The 17,749-nt window shown below is 49.5% G+C and overlaps 1 long non-coding RNA gene across 1 annotated transcript in view; it reads left to right on the top strand.

Moving 5' to 3' along the window:
• The window catches only part of LOC145508612 (uncharacterized), a 32,675-nt gene extending 15,825 nt beyond the window's left edge, over positions 1-16,850 (top strand). The window contains exon 2 of the long non-coding RNA XR_014055475.1: positions 16,156-16,850. This is a non-coding gene — a long non-coding RNA (uncharacterized LOC145508612). The remainder of the gene's footprint in view (positions 1-16,155) is intronic.
• Positions 16,851-17,749: the final 899 nt, after the last annotated feature.

Here is a 17,749-nt window from a genome sequence, read left to right as displayed (position 1 = left end):
GGCCTCACCCCTGACTCTTCTAGTTGAGCTTAAAGTGTAAATCATCTTTTCCATCTGGAGGGTCCCTCTCCCCCAGAAGCTCTTGGGTTTGATGACTGTGTGGCTTTCCTCCCTCCCCTGCTCTATTTATTTGCCTGTCTCCTGTTCCTGTCTGCTTTTGTTCTTTGCTCATTCCTTCTTCCTTTGTGGTGGTGGGAGATTTCACCCATGGAGAGAGAGCCTCCCCCGCCCCCTCCCGCCTTCTGGTTCTCTTTGTTTCTCCCACACCCACGGCCACCCACCTGCCTGCAGACACCAGGGCTCTGCCAGGCCCCCAGAGTGCCCACCAGCTCCACGATGGGGTCCACAAGCCTCTTTTCTGCCTCTGCTCTGGCCAGCCTCCCTCTGCCCCCTTCTTAGTGTCTTCCTTCCCTCTCTCCCTCTCCCTGGTCTCCTTCAGCAGCTGACCCAGACAGGCCCCAGCCCATCAGGGACCCCATGTCCATTCCTGTCCTTTGTCAGCCTTTCCTGGGATCAAGGACAAGGCCCGACGCCCGCCCTCTCTTGAATGGGAACGTGAAGTTGGTGCCCCAAGGAGAAGCCGGGGTCTAGGGCACGTCAGTTATTTCTTGCAAAGGCCGAGGCAGAGGCTCTGGGTCTGACAGCCGCCTTTGCAGAGGGTTAAGTGTGTGTAACAGGCAGAGCCACTGGTTTATTTCCCAATTGCTGCACTGAAGAGAAATGGAGCCATCTCCCTCCTTCTGTGCCTGGGAAGCTGGCTGTGTTTATGGTTTATTTAGAGGCCTGAGCCCCGATCTTAAAATACAGCTGCCTGCTCCAGGAACCGACACGGCCTGTTCCTGGGCTGGCCTGCTCGGGGGATCCTGGAGATGTGGCAGGGTGGGGAAGTCACCCCAGGAAAGGGACAGAGGGGGCCCCAGGCATCGGCCCAGATCCCCTGCACCTGGACGATTGTTATCTCTGCCTCCTCTGCCAACACTGATCTCTCGGTGGAGCCCACATATCTCAGAGCCGGCTTCTTTCTCTGACAGAGAGAAATGCGAGGGGGCTGCCCTGGCAGCTTGGCTGAGGGGGCTGGGCTGCCTGACCTACATTCCCCCACGTGGAGGAGCCGAGCGCACTCCTGCCTCGCCGGAGTGGACTGTTCACGGGCCTCCACCCTGCTTCCCACCAGCCACCCTTCTCGTCTCAGCCAGAATGTCTCTTAGAAACGCAAATCAGGTCCTGCCACTCCCTCCTGTAAACCTTCCAGGGGCTTCCCACGGAACTAAGCATAAGAGGCACCCCCTCTCCGAGTTCCAAGATCCCCCAGAATGCGCCCCCTACCCGGCAGACTTCAGCCCTTGGCTTCTTCTACATCAAGGATGCCCCCAGCCCCGGGCCCCTTGGCTGCTTCCACAGGGCCTTTGCACCTGCTGTTCCCGCTGCTTGCCCCAGCACCTTCACAGGGCAGGCGCCTTCTTGTCACTCGGGTCTCAATTTCAACGTCACCTCCTCAGAGAAGCCTGGCTGCCCCGTCTAAACGGATGCCTCCGTCAGTTTCTACCATTTTCCCCGCAGCACTCATATTAAGCAGTTATTGAATATGTGATTGTGTGATGGATATGAATGAGGCTCCATCTTCTGTTTCACATTATCCTGTGCCTCACCTTCTTTCTCCAGGGGGATCAGGACAGCAGCTGGAGGGGGAAGAATTGCTGTGCCTGGGGCTGTGGCCTGGATCTCCCAGGCTCCAGGGTGCTATCCCAGGAAATTGATTAGTCTAATGGATCTCATTCCCAGCTGCACATTGGAATCACTTGAGATTTTAAAATAACTGATGCCCCTGGATGCCTTGGGCCTCCACCCAGGCCAATTAAATCATGATCACTGGTGCTGGGCCCATGGAGTCAGGGTTTTCTCTAAGTGCCCCCCACCCCGCAAGTGCTCACAGTGTGGAGCCTGGAGCTGAGACTCAGAGATTGAGCAGCCTGTCTTTAGGGGACTTGGCACAGGGCTGTGTGCCCGAGTGCAGCCCCGTGATCAGCACTGAGGGCAGGGGCTATGTCTTAGCTCAGTAAGCACCCACTCCTGTCCTGACTTTAGGGTCCGTGCCTGCCTGAAGTCAGGGGCACCGTAAAGGCTGGGGGCCTTTTTCACCGCCTGCCCTCAATTCCTGTCTCCTGCAGGCCTCCTGGCGATGGCACCTCTCAGAATCTGGCTCCTTCCCTTGGATTTAGGGTGGAAACGGGCACAGAGAAGCTGCTGGGAGCAGAGGCTGAACAGAAGAGGGAAGCAGGCGGGGAGACCTGTGCTGGGGAAGTGGGGCTGAGGCTTGGGAAGGAGGGTGTCGGGGGGGTGCTGATGGGGGAGACTGAGAGGAAGTTGGGAAATAATGGGTTTTAAGAAGTTTTGCTGCATTGTGAATGCAATGCCTCATTAAGTGTTTTCTCAAGAGGCAACTGTAAATTTTCATATAGCTGTTGCATCGTTTTTGGATGCCAGACTGAATTTATACCATGCAAGTCCTTGCCTAGGCTGTTTGGCTTTCTTCCCAGAGACCACCCTCCTCTCCTCTTGCAGCCCCCATCCCCTAGGTGCCCCCGGAAGGCTGACAAGGGAATGAACATTGATTCCAAAGGGCTCCTCTCTGAGCCTCTTATTGCAAAGGGGATCAGATGTCCCCGAGCTGGCATGTACCAGGCCTGCTCCTAAAGGGTTGGGACTTCAAGGTCACAGCTCTTGGACCTGCTGCTCCAAGTCCCATCTCCATGGGAGGCTCTCCCTATGAGCCCCCCTCTGGGTACTGCTCCTTTGGGGGGCCCTTCACTGTGTTCCCCGGAACATCCTGGAGCAAGGCTGGAGAAAAGATGAACTCAATTCAATTTGGAATTAAGGTCGCCACCAGGGAAATTCACAAGAGGACAGCATGTCTCCCAGTAACACTCTTGCCCAGGGTCTGGCCATCTTCCTCTTGTCTGGGGTCTGGCCGTCTTACTCTTGTCTGGGGTCTGGCTGTCTTTCCTCTCTACACTACGCCCTCCTCAAAACCCACCATGTGGAGTCGGAGCCCCAGGGCCTCGGGAACTCCCTCTCCATCTGCCTCACTGTCCCTCCTCTCCTGACCCTTCTCTGGGTGACTGACCACCTGGACTGAAGCCCCCAGCCCCTCCCACTGGCCCTCCTCTCTGGGCCCAGGGTGGGGAATACCAGATCAGGAGTGTTTACCTCAAGGCCCTCAGGCAGTGGAGCATCTCAGCAACCATCCACCAGGGCAGGTGGCCAAAGAAGATGAAGATAATGGTGAAAATGAAGCTGAGAGAGATGAGGTTAAGGGTAGCGATAGAGGGAGGCCTGTGCATAGCAAGTGCTCAGAACATTAACCATGGCTAGTATCAGCTGCTGAGTGCTCATGATGTGATCAGCCCCGTGCTAAGCTCTCTGCTTGCCTCCTGCCCTCCTCCCCTTGGGTACCATTATTAACCTTATTTTACTGATGCCCATAAAGTGAGGTGTTTAGACTCAAACATGTCTCTCTGGTTCCAAAGCCTCTTAATGATCTCAAGTGCAGGGTAATTGCTATAACCAGACATCCCAATCCCAGTTGTATTTTTTTTTTTTTGTATGCGTGCTCATGCTCAGCCATGTCTGACTCTTTGCAACCCTATGGAGTGTAGCTCTCCAGGCTCCTTTGTCCATGGGATTCCCCAGGCAAGAATACTGGAGTGGATTGCCATTTCCTTCTCCAGGGGGTCTCCCCAACCCAGGGATCAAACCCACATCTCCAGTGTCTCCTGCATTGGCAGGTGAGTTCTTTACCACTGGGCCCTCTGGGCCAATTCCACTATCTTCAGTTAGTAAAGGTATCATTTCTCACTCATATTATAGTTCAGTGGGGTGTTTGGGAGCAGCTTTCCACCTGGTGATGTTTAGAACCCAGGCTGCTTCTATCTTGAGCTCTGTCAGTTTCTAGGGCCTTGGAATCCTTCCCCGGGGTCCTCTACATCCAGATGGGAGATGAGGAAAGAACGTGGATGATGGCATGAGACATTTCCAAGGTCTGGAAGGGGCAGACTTCACTCTTGCCACTTTCCTTTGGCCAGAAATCAGCTACTGGCCCCATGTAACTTGGAGAGGTGGAGGAAATTGCAGGAAGAGGAGAATTTGGGGACATCAGCACCCCCATTTCTGTAGGGGTAGCAGATGCTGGTGGCCACCCTGTATCCATTTCTCCCAAGGTGGGAGGAAGGAACACAGGACTGTCCCCACCTTCTCCTCACTGCGGGGTGTGGCTGAAGGTTTCCCCAGCTGCAAGGACTTCAGGCCATGGGTCCAGGGGAGCCCTGAGCTGGAACTGAGATGGTCAGATGAGACTTTGTTGCCCTTTTCTCAGAATGTTTTCAGCCTTGAACCACATCACAGGTCTGAGGAAGGGTCAAGCCCAGTTCTTGGTTGCAAGCAGCGGAGAATCAGGCAGAAGAACCATGGAATACAAGATATTAAAAAGGTCAAGACTCTCTGGGCCAGAAACTCAACCTGGAAGCTGCAGAGGCTGGAAGCCTGCTCCCCTCCTCTTCCTTTGATCGCCACTTCTTCCCTAGGCTGAGAACTTGGGGGAAATCTCTCAGGGAAAGATTCTCTTTCTTCCCTGGCCCGTTTGTCCTTTACCATGGCCAACTGTCTACCCTAGGCCACATTCCCACCCTCCTCCCCCCTCCCAAAGCTCCCCACAGCTCAGAGGCGCTCACAGCAGCCCACAGGCCTTCACTTCTGTGAAAGTGACACCCACCCAACTACCCATCCATTGCCATTGATGGATCCATCCATCCACCCACTTTCCCATCCCTCTGTGGGCTCCTGTTTCCATGGTTACTCCAGGGCCTGATTCTGCTCTGGGTTTGCGGAGAGATTCTTCACTCTAGGCTGTTCCTATGACATCTTTACTGCTGGACTCCAACCCTGGATACCCAATGGTGTCCCATCCTTCTTACAGTTCTCCCTATCTGTTCAGATCATACATTGCTTACACATCGGCCCGTCAAAGTGATCAGCTTCCTGGATTTAAAATAAAAATTAAAAGCTCTCCAGTATTTGAACAGAGAGGTGCCCTGAAAGTACAGTGTTGGGGAGGCTGCCACAAGCAACCAAGTCGGAGTTCCCAGGGGTAGGTAGCACCCCTCCCCTTATGATAACAGCGGAAGTAACATTTGTTGGTCACTTCCTTAAGCCAGGCACCCTCCTAAGGGTCTCAGATCTGTGAACTAGGTTAATCCTCACAATGAGCCTATGGGGTATATATTACAATTTTCTGAAGATAAACAGGTACTGAAACGGGGGGTAACATGTCCAAGGTTACAGAACTAGCCAGTGACATTGCTGGGATTCAAAGCAAGTCAGGCTGACTCTAGAGGTGAGACTCATACCTCACTCAGCCATTACAGCCGTTCCTCCCCAGCCAGGGAGTCTAGAAGTTTTCCTGACTCATTTTTATTCCTGAGATAGGAAGTAGGATTCAGAACCCTTCCCTTGTGCTCAGCTCAGCCCTGGGCGGTGGGGACAAACGTTCATAAGTGACCCACTTGGCATGAGGTTTCGGTTGCTCTGAGCCCTGGGTGGGTGGGCAGTCGTTCTCTGGAGGAGCTGCCCAACCCTGCCCACGATGGGCTGGGCTGTCCGTGGGCTCTAGAGGTTTCCTCGGGTCAGAGCCGAACAGCAGCTCGTCCTCAGAGGCCTTCAGGAGGGTGGGAAGAAGCAATCCCCTCAGAGACACCCAGCTGAGGGAAGACGCAAGATGTTCCCCGCAAGTGACAGAAAACCAATTCACACTCTTCCCTGCAGCCAAAAAATTAAGCTAATTTTTTCATTTCTTTGCTTACGTGTGACTCAACTAAACATAGGCATCTAGGAATGCAAACAATGACTAGATTTTCTTAATTTAGGGCAGCTTTAATTAAATCTGGCTGAATGACGAGGCTCTGGATATTTTCATCATGGTAGGAAGCTGTGTGACTTGGGACCAGGAAAGGTGGGGAATTCAGCGCTAGAAGAGCCGCCTCCTCTGCCCCCGCCCCCCCACCACCGTGAGTGGCCTCCCAGCCTGGCTGCAGTCCTCTTGGGATTCTTGTTTCCTTTGCTGTCATTCTTACTAAAGGAAATTCACTTCCTTACACTGCACTTATTCTAACTAACCAGAGCTGGGAAATCTAAGTGACTTAGCAAAACAAGCTTAAATTAAAGGAATTTGGGGGTGGTGGCGGAAATCTGGACTTACCAGAAGTTCACAGCATAAATATTAAGACACCGAAATCAAAAGTTTCAAAGGTCGAGTTTTCTAGTACCTACTGCTCACTCTGGGCTTCCCTGATGGCTCAGTGATAAAGAATCCGCCTGCAATGCAAGAGACACGAGTTCGATTCCTGGGTCAGGAAGACCCCCTGGAGAAGGGAATGGCAACCCACTCAGTTTTCTTGCCTGGGAAATCCCATGGACAGAGGAAATCCCACAGACAGAGGAGCCTGGCTGGCTACCTCCATGGGGTTGCAGAGTCAGACACAACTTAATGACTTAAACCCCCCTCCCCCCCAAAAAAGAAAGAAACTGCTCACTGTATTCAATTCTTCTCCCACTCAGGGCATATGGAAGGGTGACTTTCCTTCTCCACCCTCTCCAGGTTTGGAGGAACTACATGACTCCTTCTGGCCAACACAGTGCATCTAGCGGTGATGTGTCATGTGTGGGCCAGAGCACTTAACTGCTCTGCCAATGTGAGAGGCTGCAGCGTTCTCTTCCCCTGCCATGGAAGTACATAGTTAGATGATGGTGCCGCAAGATCAAAGCAGCCTGGATCCCTGAGCTGCCCCGTGGAGCACAGCTGCCCTGCAGTCTCCTGGATCCGAAACAGACTTTGTATTGATATGTTTGAGAGATGCATTTTGGTTGGATAATATCACAGAGGATTGAGGAGAGTTGGTTGTTTCTTACAAGCAGAGTCTCTCCTAACTTGATTAATATAATGAATAATGCTTTTCTAATAATCATTGTACAGCAACACCATGTTATTTTAATTATCGCCTGTTAGACTATTTTGGAATTTCAAAAATCATCCACGTTGTTAAGTCTGGAATGGGATGAAATTTACTTTTGTTCATCTAAATAAGATTTTTGGAGAACATATTTAACTTATTTAAGCAAAACTTTTGTGTCAGCAGGAAGGCTTTAAAATTTATCAAAATTCCAGGGTAAGGTTAAAAGCAGCCCTTCAAAGTAAAAGTCAGAGTGAGTGAGTGTGTGTGTGTGTGTGTATTAGTCACTCAGTTGTGACTAATGTGACACTACTTGACACTATGTGACCCCATGGACTGTAGCCGGCCAGGCTCCTCTGTCCATGAAATTCTACAGGCAAGAATACTGGAGTGGGCTGCCATTTCCTTCTCCAGGGGATCTTTCCAACCCAGGGATCGAACCCAAGTCTCCTCCTGCATTGCAGGCAGATTCTTTACTGTTTGAGCCACCAGGGAAACATAGGGAGCTCTTCTTTCATATTCAACACTTTGCAACCCCATGGACTGTAGTCCACCGGGCTTCTCTTGTCCATGGGATTTCCCAGGCAAGAATATTGGAGTGGGTTGCCATTCCCTTCTCTAGGGGATCTTCCTGACCCAGGGATTGAACCTGGGTCTCCTGCATTGCAGGCAGATTCTTTACCGTCTGAGCTACCAGGGAAGCCCAGGTCCTCTCAAAAGAGGACAGTGATTGAATGGTTGAGAAAGAGGAAGTGAGATGTTTCAAGAAGGAGTTTTTATGTGTGATGTGCTATTAGTTAAAGTGATGCCAACCAGTATAGTAAATAAATGTATTATGGCTCAAATATGATAGAAATTTACTTATTTACATAAAGTCCAAAATATTTGCTACAAATTGGTGGGCAGCTCTCCTTCAAGTGGTGATTCAGGGAATTGGGCTCCTTCTCCCATCTTCAACACATCTTTCCAATGTTGCAGAGCTTACCTACATTCAACCTGGAGAAGGAGAAAGAGGGTAGAGATGGATGTGGGGTGTTTTAATAGCCTAGGCCTAGATGTAGTACCCACTGTATTCACTGGCATTTCATTGGTCAGAACCCAGTCACATGACCACTCCTAATTGCAAGGGAGGTTGGGAAATATCACCTAGCCATGTGGCCGGGAGGAAGAAGAATCAGGTTTGGTGAAGAACTGGTCAGTTTATGTCACAAAAGTTTCCCATTCTTTCCAAATTTGGGTTGGAGTTTTCTTTTAGAATGTAACCAGGATGTACATTTAGAATGTAACTCAAGTAGACAGGAGCGTTAAGTGGATCCAACTTTATGAAGGTTAGATTTGAAGGGCCTGAGTGGGGTTTTGCCTTAGGCACAGTTTTCTGCCTCTTAGATGAAAATAATAGTCATTTTCTGAGCCACAGATACACCTTTTGGGATTGCAAAGTGTTGGAACGGTAAAATAAACAAATGTAGGTGAATTGGGTAAAAGCACTCCAGCACAGGAAAGCCTGAGAGAAAGACAGAGTCTTCTCTGACATTACACTTAGAATTTTAGAGAACAGGTGGTTCTCTAATCCACACTGAGGAGTAAATGAATACAGGGAACTGCAACTTTGCTAGATGAAGGATGCCTACATGAACTTGCAAATGGGACATTAACATTTAATCTAATCCTCACAGATGCCCAGCTCTGTTTTAAGAAATAAGAGAATTTATGCAAGGAATGAGGAAGTCAATGATAAGCACACTCAAGCTAGTTCAAAGTCGTTGCCCTGCTCTAGCTGGGACCAGCTCCCCTGGAGCATGGCTGCTACTGTGAGGCTTGCAATCAAGTCGACTTTGAACTGTTTATACAAACTAATTGCTGCTAGAAACATAAGAAATTCACAGGAAGTTCCATGCAAGGATTCAGAGAAAAAGGACTTTGAGTTGCGCTAGTGGTTCTTGGAAGGTTTCAGGCATGGGCAAACACCCACCTGTCTCTGCTCCTTGGTGGTCTCCACATAGTTACAAGTTCAAAATTTCTTTATGGGCATAAAAAGTGATGAACATGTCACTAACTCCAATATTTAGGGCAGCCTCACTCACGCTGAGTTCTGAGAAATGCCTCTCATGTGACCAACATTATCTCCTTGGGAGCAAATTCAAGGGCACTGTCTTCAACCTAAGTCCAGGGCTGGATCTGGGGTGTCTCTTGAATGGTACTAAGCAAGCTGTCTTCTCAAGTTTAGCCACACTACCCCCTAAACCATCCTGGCTGCCTGAGTTTAAATCTTATTATTCCATCTTGCTTCCAGAAGATGCCATATTGCCTTTTTGCTTGTTTGTTTCTCAGTGTGATTAGCCATACCAACAGAGAGAGATGAGGAAGTTTCTCCAAGTTTCAGATCAGATCTCAAACTGCTCAGGCACTCTTTGCTAAAAGTTGCTGATCTTTCTCCCCCAAGGACTGATCCTAGTGCTTCTCATTATCCAAGCCTGCTTCTATGGCTCCTTCCGGGATGCCCTGCTATAGCAGCTGCTCCTTCTGCAGCATAGGAGGACGTTTGTGCTGCTGGTAGATTCCTAATTACGAAGACAATCTGTAAGTCCTAGCCCCCTCCCACCCCCTGCCACCCTACCCTTAGGATGCCCTACCATTAGGCCAGTGAGGTGATCGACCACTAAATCAAGATGCCTAGTGGCTTGGGAGCTGTGAATAATCTCTGCTGTTCAGTACTTCATCTAATCATGCATCTGTTCTGCCTTCAGTGCTTATACAGAGTTTGAGTCAGAGATTGCCTTCTAAGATCTTCCAAACCCATTTTAACTGGCTAGTTTTTAATGCAATAACCACAAAGATATTCCATTATCTCTAGATCAGTAGTTTTAAATTTTTCCCCCTTTCTCACAGCCCAAATTAGAAATAATGTGGAAAAACTTAGGCAGCACAAGTTAGAGAAAATAAGACTGATTCAGTGGCCTTCTATCCTAAATAAAATCTGATTGTTGGGCCCCTGACTTGGGTCAGTTCTTTCGTCCTGGATGTGTGGCACTCTCTGGCCAAGGAACGGCCCACTGAGGGTGTTTGAGAGACCCAAGCTTTCCATCCATCACTCAGCCTGGCCTAGAAGGCATTTGGCAGAGAAGGTGTAGGAGATTGTCCTGAGCTTAAAGACAGCTGTGAATGAGTCAGAAGGAACTTAAGGCCAGTACACGACCTCAGAGCCATGTTGACTGTATTTTTCAAGTCTTAAAATTGAAACACATGGTTTGCCACATGGGTTAAAATAGGACAAAAAGTCTGGAATTTGAAAATTCACATTGCAGGGTGTTGTAGCTGAGACCCGAATGGGATTTGGAGGTTGACTGTTGGTTGAATTGATGGTCCATCTGTCAAACTTCAAGCATCTGTTTATGTGAAGTGATGTGCACAGGGCCTTTGGGGGGCAATTGGGGGCAGAGTTGTCTTGGGAAGAAAGAGAGGGGAAGACCAAAGGATGGAGGGAATGGCAGAGTGCTCAGGGCTCCATGGGGCCCCCACACAGACAGAGGGTTTAGAAAGGAAGCCACAGGGGCTGTTTCCGTGAGGAAGGTGAAAGCACTCTGGGTACAAGCTGAGTTGCTCTGGGGCTCACCCACAAACACACAAGCAATTCCATTCTTCTAACTTTGCATGGAACCCCGCACTGCTCATGCATCTCAGGGGATATTGACTTCAGTTGCTCCAAAAGATGGTGTCTTCCTCCCTCCCAAAATATCATTGTCCACCGGGCACCACGTAGCAGTGGGTTCCGAGAGAGCTGCGGCCGAGTAAATGGGGGCACGGGGCTTAGTGGACAATTTAGGGATGTGAGGTCCTGAGTGAGAAAATAGGGGTAGGTATTTCAGGTCATTGATGTTTATGAGGCTTAAAGAAGGCAAGCTGCATTATAGGAAAACAAATAGAAGACCACAGAACAACAGGGGACATTTTCTTTCAAACTCAAAACTGGGTCATCTGGTGGTATTCACCGTTGAATAATAAGACAGATGATCTGAATTCACGACTGCTCCAGAAAAATTGCCAAAGCAGTATCAGATTAAATTGATTGAAAGTTTCATTGGATTAGATCCCTGCACTCTGATTATGAGTGCTTATTTATGCAGTCTATTGTCTCAGCAGAATGAGAACTCTCGTGCAACTTCATAAAACTAGCAGAAGGATTGCCAGCCAGCTCTGGCTTTGGATGCTGGTGGGGTTTTTTGGGATTTTTTTGCGATTTGACATTTTAAAGAGCTTGTGTCAGTGAGACCTATTTGGAATACAAATGATTGCTTAAAGTCTCTTAAAGGCTTTAAAAAATATATTTTAATCATTGAATCTTCCCCTAAGCCCAGCAGAGTTATCCATGAATAAATCGTTATGCCTTTGAGTCAACAGGAATTGGACAGACTTGCTGAATTAATGAACCTTTCCCTCTCTCTAGTCCTTCTCATGGCCGTGGCCATGTGTACGTCCACAGGCTTTGTGAAATGCATATGGGATATAATTTCCCCCAAATTTATCTGTTCTACATCATTGAATTTCAGCTATTTGCATTTTTATGCCAGAATCAAATTTAGCTTATTATTATTGTGTTGGAAAATAATTATAATCCTTTAAGTATCATGGCACTTGATGATTTAAAAAATTTTCCAAATGTTATTTAATTCAAGCCTCACTATACCATGGGGGACTGAGGAGAGTAGGAATGATTCAGTGGCCCTCCGACTCCAAACTGCCCCCTCTGCTAGTTGGTAAATTAGGGTTCTCATTGCCCAGGTGACACGCCCATGGTCATGCAGATGTAAGCTATGGGAGCAGAAACAGAACGCAGAGTGAGTGGCCCTGCCAGTCCCGAGTTCTGTCTCAGCCCTGTCTTCAAAGTCTGTGAGCTCAGCGTTGCCTCTCTGTCTCACTGTGAGTGCGATGTGTGCAGAGGGGCTGGCAACAGCCCCTGATGTTAGAGGGGTGCTTTATTAATTGCTCCTTTTTCCTCTCATCTCCACGCAACTGCAGGTACCATTTTGAGGTCCTAAAGTCCCCAGGCTGAGATGCAAGAACTAAGGGTTTCCTCCCAACCAGCCTGGAGGCCAAGGAGCCAGCAACTGCAGCACCCATGCATGCATATGCATGTACTCACACACGTGTGTATATATACACCTACCTGCCAGCATGCACATATATACACACATGTGTGCGCCAGTGGCAGAGCACCTCTGAATTTCAAATCTGCAGCAGGTTAGGAACACAGATCTTCCCCATCTGCTACTGTCTAGTCTCTAAACCAGCTCCGTAAATGCTCGCCCACCACACATACATCACAGCAAGCCACTCTCCAGATCTAAACTGAACAACCCCTCCAAGTCCTTGGCTTTCATTGCCCATCAGGCCTTCCGTTTGCCTGCTGACTTGTGCACAGCTTTTGACCTCCGGGCCTGAAGCCTCTGCTGGAAGAGTCCCCACTGCCTGCCAGGTGGTCCTTTTGCTTCAAAGTTTGGTGAAAGATATCACAATAGCTGGGATAGTCTATTTGGGATACTCTCACCTCTTAGCAAGCTCAGCTGGAGTGGCGGGCTAGGCTGGAGCTCACAGAATGCCCCCGCTGTGGCCTCCTCCTCCATGCTGGACTCCAGGGCTGGTACCAGTGTTTGCCATCAACTGGCCCAAACCCCTTCTTCTGCAGAACAGGAGGTCCAAGCTTAATTCCAGACTTAAATTACCCGGGAGAGGTGTTCTTTTTCATTTGTGGCAGGACGACTAGATAAACCCATGTCTCGTTTACCCATCAACAGCTCCTCGGGAAAGAATCAAGTTTCCCCCACCCTTGAATGCAAGTCATGGAAGACTCAACTGCAGCCTTTTGCACAAATAACCTGAAGTCTGCTGACTGGAGACACCTTTAATGGCCCAAGGACCCTAGGGCTGGCTTCTGTGTGATTCTCCCAGTCTTTTCCTCATGCCATTACCTTGGAGTCTCAAGAAGACACTGTGCCTCCAGACGTGTGTCTGTACATTAGCTGGAAAGAAGAAGGAAAAGGAAGGGACATTGCTACAAACTCTCCTTGCATCTCATTGGCCTGTAATGTGGTTCTGCTGAAGGGCATCCCTGGCTGTGTATGGAGCACACACATAGAACAGGCCAGAGGGACACGGGGTCGCCCCTGGCTCCTTCCCCAGGGGCAGCCCTCAACTGATCAGCAACTGATAGCAGCTGGTGGATCAACAGTCCAGCTCCCTCCCTTCTGGGGGTGATGGCGGATAACTTCAGGACATTTACACGATCTCCAAGAATCCCCAGTGGGGGATCAAGCTTCAATTTTGCTCACTTGCTTGATAATGCATCTCCCACGGCTTGCTTTCCTTCCTTGCCCACTCGCTTGCTGGTGCTTGTTGGGATCACCTCCCAGTCAAACTACTTGCGCTGAAAGTGCTCTTTCAAGGTCAGCCTCTAGCAGAAACCAAACCAAGATGACGAGAAACCCCAGGATCAGAGAAGTTAAGCAAATTGTCCCGGGTTGCCAATTAATAAGTAGACAGCCGGGATTCAAATCTGGGGCTTATGGCTTCCAAGCCTGATTTTTCTCACTCCCACACTGAGGTGAGAGTGTCTGACAGCCCCGGGCATGGAAGGCAAGGCCCACCTTCAGGCCGGGGGCAGCGGGGAGGACTTGGCTGCCCTTGGCCTCCTTCCAGCGTCAGCAGCTGCAGAAACAGCTGGGAGACAGGCTGATAACTCAGTTTTGAAATCTCCTTCACAATTAGCTGGAGGCTCAGGAAAGCTGTCAAAGGAAAGGTCAGCTCTCCCCGGAGGCTGTTTCTCCTCTTCTGGGGCCACAGTACACTCAGCGTGGCTTCTCCTACCCTGGCCTCCCCGCAGCGTCCCTGCAGAAGTGGACAGAGCGGATGCTGGTCCCCCGGGGCTCCTCTCAGAAAATATCCTCATCAGGGAAGGATGACAGAGGACATGTGGCGTGTTCCTTCCCAGGGAAGACCAAGTCCCACCTAGCAAAGTCCCTTCGAGGGCGGAGGGAACCAGCACAGACGCTTCCCCATAGGCATGTCCTCCTTGTACAGCTGGCCTGGACAGATGCAGCCCTCACGACTCAGGACAAGTGTGCCCGGGGGGCGGGCCATGGAGGCAGATGACACATGGAGGCCACCCCCAGATCTCAGGACAGCAGGGCCCTCTCGATCCAGCAGACATGGAGACAAGGAGTGCTTATTTGTCTCTGCCCTGCTCCTCCTGTGGGCCCAGACCCTCCTCTCTCGGAGACGCAGCCCCACCAGGCAAATGAGCCAGTCCCAGGGCTCCCCACCCCCCAGGAGCTCTGAGCCCTTTGCAGAGACAGGACCTTGTTAGAGCACCAGGTCTGGTTCAGGATATGTAAGGCCAGGGTGGTCTCTCCAGGGTGGTGTGAGGGTTTGGGAAAAGGATACAAAGAGGAGCCTCTGTCTCCATGGAACGAGCACAGGACCTAGAGTTCTCTCTCTTTAGTCGCTAAATCGTGTCCCCGACTCTTGTGACCCCGTGGACTGTAGCCTTCCAGGCTCCTCCATCCATGGGATTTTTCAGGCAAGAATACTGGAGTGGGTTGCCATTTCCTTCTCCAGGGAATCTTCCCGACCCAGGAATTGAACGTGGGTCTCCTGCATTGCAGGAGATTCTTTACTGACTGAGCTATGAGGGAAGCCTCAGGACCTAGAGTTAGGTGGGCCTGCATTCAGATCCCAGCCCTGCCTCTCACTGAGGTCCCTCAGGAAAAAGAAGGTAATGGTGATGGTCTTCGTCTCTAAGTCATGTCCAACTCTTTGTCATCCCAGGGACTGTAGCCTGCCAGGCTCCTCTGTTAATGGAGTTTTCCAGCCAAGAATACTGTAGTGGGTTGCTATTTCCTTCTCCAGGGGATCTTTCCAACCCAGAGATCAAACCCACATCTCCTGTGTCAGCAGGCAGATTCTTTACCTCTGAGTCACCAGGGAAGTCCCATGGTGATGAGCATACACTTTAGGGATGTGGTAAGGATTAGATGATGTCTCCTTTATGCAACTAGTATGTATCAGGTTGGCCAAAAATATCGTACACGTTTTTCTGTAACATCTTACAGAAAACCCTGACAAACTTTTTGGCCAGCCTAATACATACCGGGCACTAAATAAATGGTAAAGCTATTATTGTTACTAATGATGCCTGGAGAAAACAAAGAACAGCAAGGATAGTGTAATCTATTTGTGTAAAATTGTGGTGTATGAGTAGGACATGTATCACAAACGTTAATTGTACTTACCTCTGGGTAATGGGAGTTGGGGACAATTTTTAATTTTTTATCTGTGTGCTCTTTAAAACTTTTTTTTTTTTTTTACAATGCATGTGTACATAAGAAAAATCACCCAATGAGTTCCAGCAAAGGCTAGATTCTTGATATGCTTCAGTGTGGACATCTTGGGTGAGAAGCTTGGGGGGAGCTGAATGACTCTTCAGGGCAGAAGAAGAATTTGGGTTCCCGGAGCCACCCGAGAGGCAGAGTGAGAATGGGAAGAGGTGTTTGTGTGGGCAGGGAAGAGGCAGCCAGTTGGCAGAGGCCTGTGTGGTCAGCATTGTCTCCTTAAGTTTTCCATGAAGTTTACTACTCACTCAAATGCTTGGTATGAGTGACTTTTGTTTCAGGAATGGAAACTGGGGCTGGACTACATGGAAGAGTTAATGTGGGACAGGACAGAGGCAGCATCTGGGGACACATAGCCCATGATGAACAAGCAATTCTACTCCAATAGCAATCAGCAGAAATCTTGAGAAGCTTCTCGAGTTCCATGGGACAGGGAATTGCTCAAGCTTGAGTTGAACTGCCCTGGTTATCAACCACTGCATAACAAGCCATCTCAAAGTTAGTGGCATAAAGCAACAATGTGCTTATGTGCTTAGTCATTCAGGGGTGTCCAACCCTTTGTGACCCAGTGGACTGTAGCCCCCCAGGCTCCTCTGTCCATGGGATTCTCCAAGCAAGAATACTGACATGTGTTGCCATTCCCTTCTCTAGGGGATCTTCCTGATCCAGGGATTGAACCCTGGTCTCTGGCACTGTAGGCATATTCTTTACCATCTGAGCCACCAGAGGAGCCCTAAAGCAACAATCATTTATTATTCTCTCTCTTGCAGTTACGGAGATTGCCTGGGCTCAGCAGCATGGTCCTTGCTTGGGATCCTTCCTGCAGTTGCACTCAGATGGATGCGGCTGGGGTCACGACAAAGATTTCCCTGTTCATGTGTCTGTGTTGAAGGCTCGGGAGGCTTGAGCAGCTGAGGCTCCCCAATAGTATCTATCTCTGTAGGGTGGTACCACGTGGTACCTGCATCCAGTCTTCTTCAGGGGTGCTGGGCTTCTGACAGTCTTGGCGCCAAAACCATGTCTCGAGAGAGCCAGGTGGAAGCTGTATCGGCTTTCTAAGCCAGCTTTGGAAGTCACATCAAGTCCCTTCCACTGCGTTCTACAAGTCAAAACAGTCAAAAGGCCCACCCAAGATCAAGAGAGATGACACAGGCTTCATCTCTTGATGGAGGATCTGGAGCAAGCATGTGGGATTGAAAATATTGTTGCGGCCAGTTTGGGGGGAAATACAATCTGCCACAAGACACTTCACAGATGTCGAGGAGCAAGGGCAGTCCCCAACTGACAGTTGAGTTACAGTCAAGACAAAACAGGACTGGTTTTTTTTTTCATTTTCGAAAGGAAAAATATTAACAGAAGTAGAGTTCAAGTCAAATCTAATGATGAGTAGGGACTTTTTGTGTAGCAGATTTACTGGAATTGGCTGTGAAAATCATAATGAAAATAAATGAGCCAGAAAGAAAAAGGTTATTCTCTTGCTCAAAACTCTTTCTGGATGGAGTTGACAGTGCTGGAAATGGTGCAAGAAATGCCTGGAAGCAGGCCGGAGGGTCAGAAGGGTTAGACCTTGCCTGCTGGCAGGGCAAGCGTGGAGGGGCCTGGGACTGATGAGATGAAGCTGTGAGGATGAACTGGGGTGGGGATGGGGATGAGGGGAGTGAAGGGGTGAGGGGTACCAGCCTCAACACGGCAGGGAACACCTGGAGCACATGACCTAGGGGCCAGGGGGTAATGGGCAGAACCTCGCTCCAGCAAGTGAGTCAAGGGCTAAGGGTCCCTGCCCCTTTTCATCACTGGAGTCCCTGAACCTTGACTTCAGTGGCCGTCTCCTGCAAGCCAGGATGCTTCATTGAAGGGAAATCCCTTCCTCTCTCGTGCTCTGCTCCTCACCGGTTGCATTCTGAGTCCCTGGAATCTCTCATTCTGGACCCGGAGGGGGCCTCGGGGTCATTTGAGTTGGAAAGCAGCTCTCTTTCACTCGTATATCTGTTGGGTGGGTGTTGGCTTTTGTGTTAAGAAGGATCCTGACGTTGCGTTTAGGCTCAGCAGAAAGAAGGCCCAGATCAATTGGCAGGAGAAGGTGGAGTGGGGATGAAACTTCAGACAACATTTCTTGACTAAATATTTAAGCTTTGGGCAGACATCTGTCAAAGCAGTTGGCCGTCTACCTTTCCCTCCCAGATTTTCAGGCTAACATTCCACGGCCTCCTGTACCCTTCAGAAAGTCACGCCTACATCTCCTGCATCTTTATGCTCTACTGATCTCATTGATGACATGTCAGTTCTGATTTTTCTTTCTTTTTTTAAAAATACTTATTCCTTATTTATTTGACTGTTCTGGATACAGGGTCTTGCAGCATACAG

The sequence above is a fragment of the Giraffa tippelskirchi genome, chromosome 6 (genome assembly GCF_054371585.1).
Source record: "Giraffa tippelskirchi isolate mGirTip1 chromosome 6, T2T-mGirTip1v1.2.pri, whole genome shotgun sequence".
Classification (NCBI taxonomy): Eukaryota; Metazoa; Chordata; class Mammalia; order Artiodactyla; family Giraffidae; genus Giraffa; species Giraffa tippelskirchi.
Note: the sequence above shows the minus strand (reverse complement) of the source record. Positions and strands in the feature narration are given on the sequence as shown.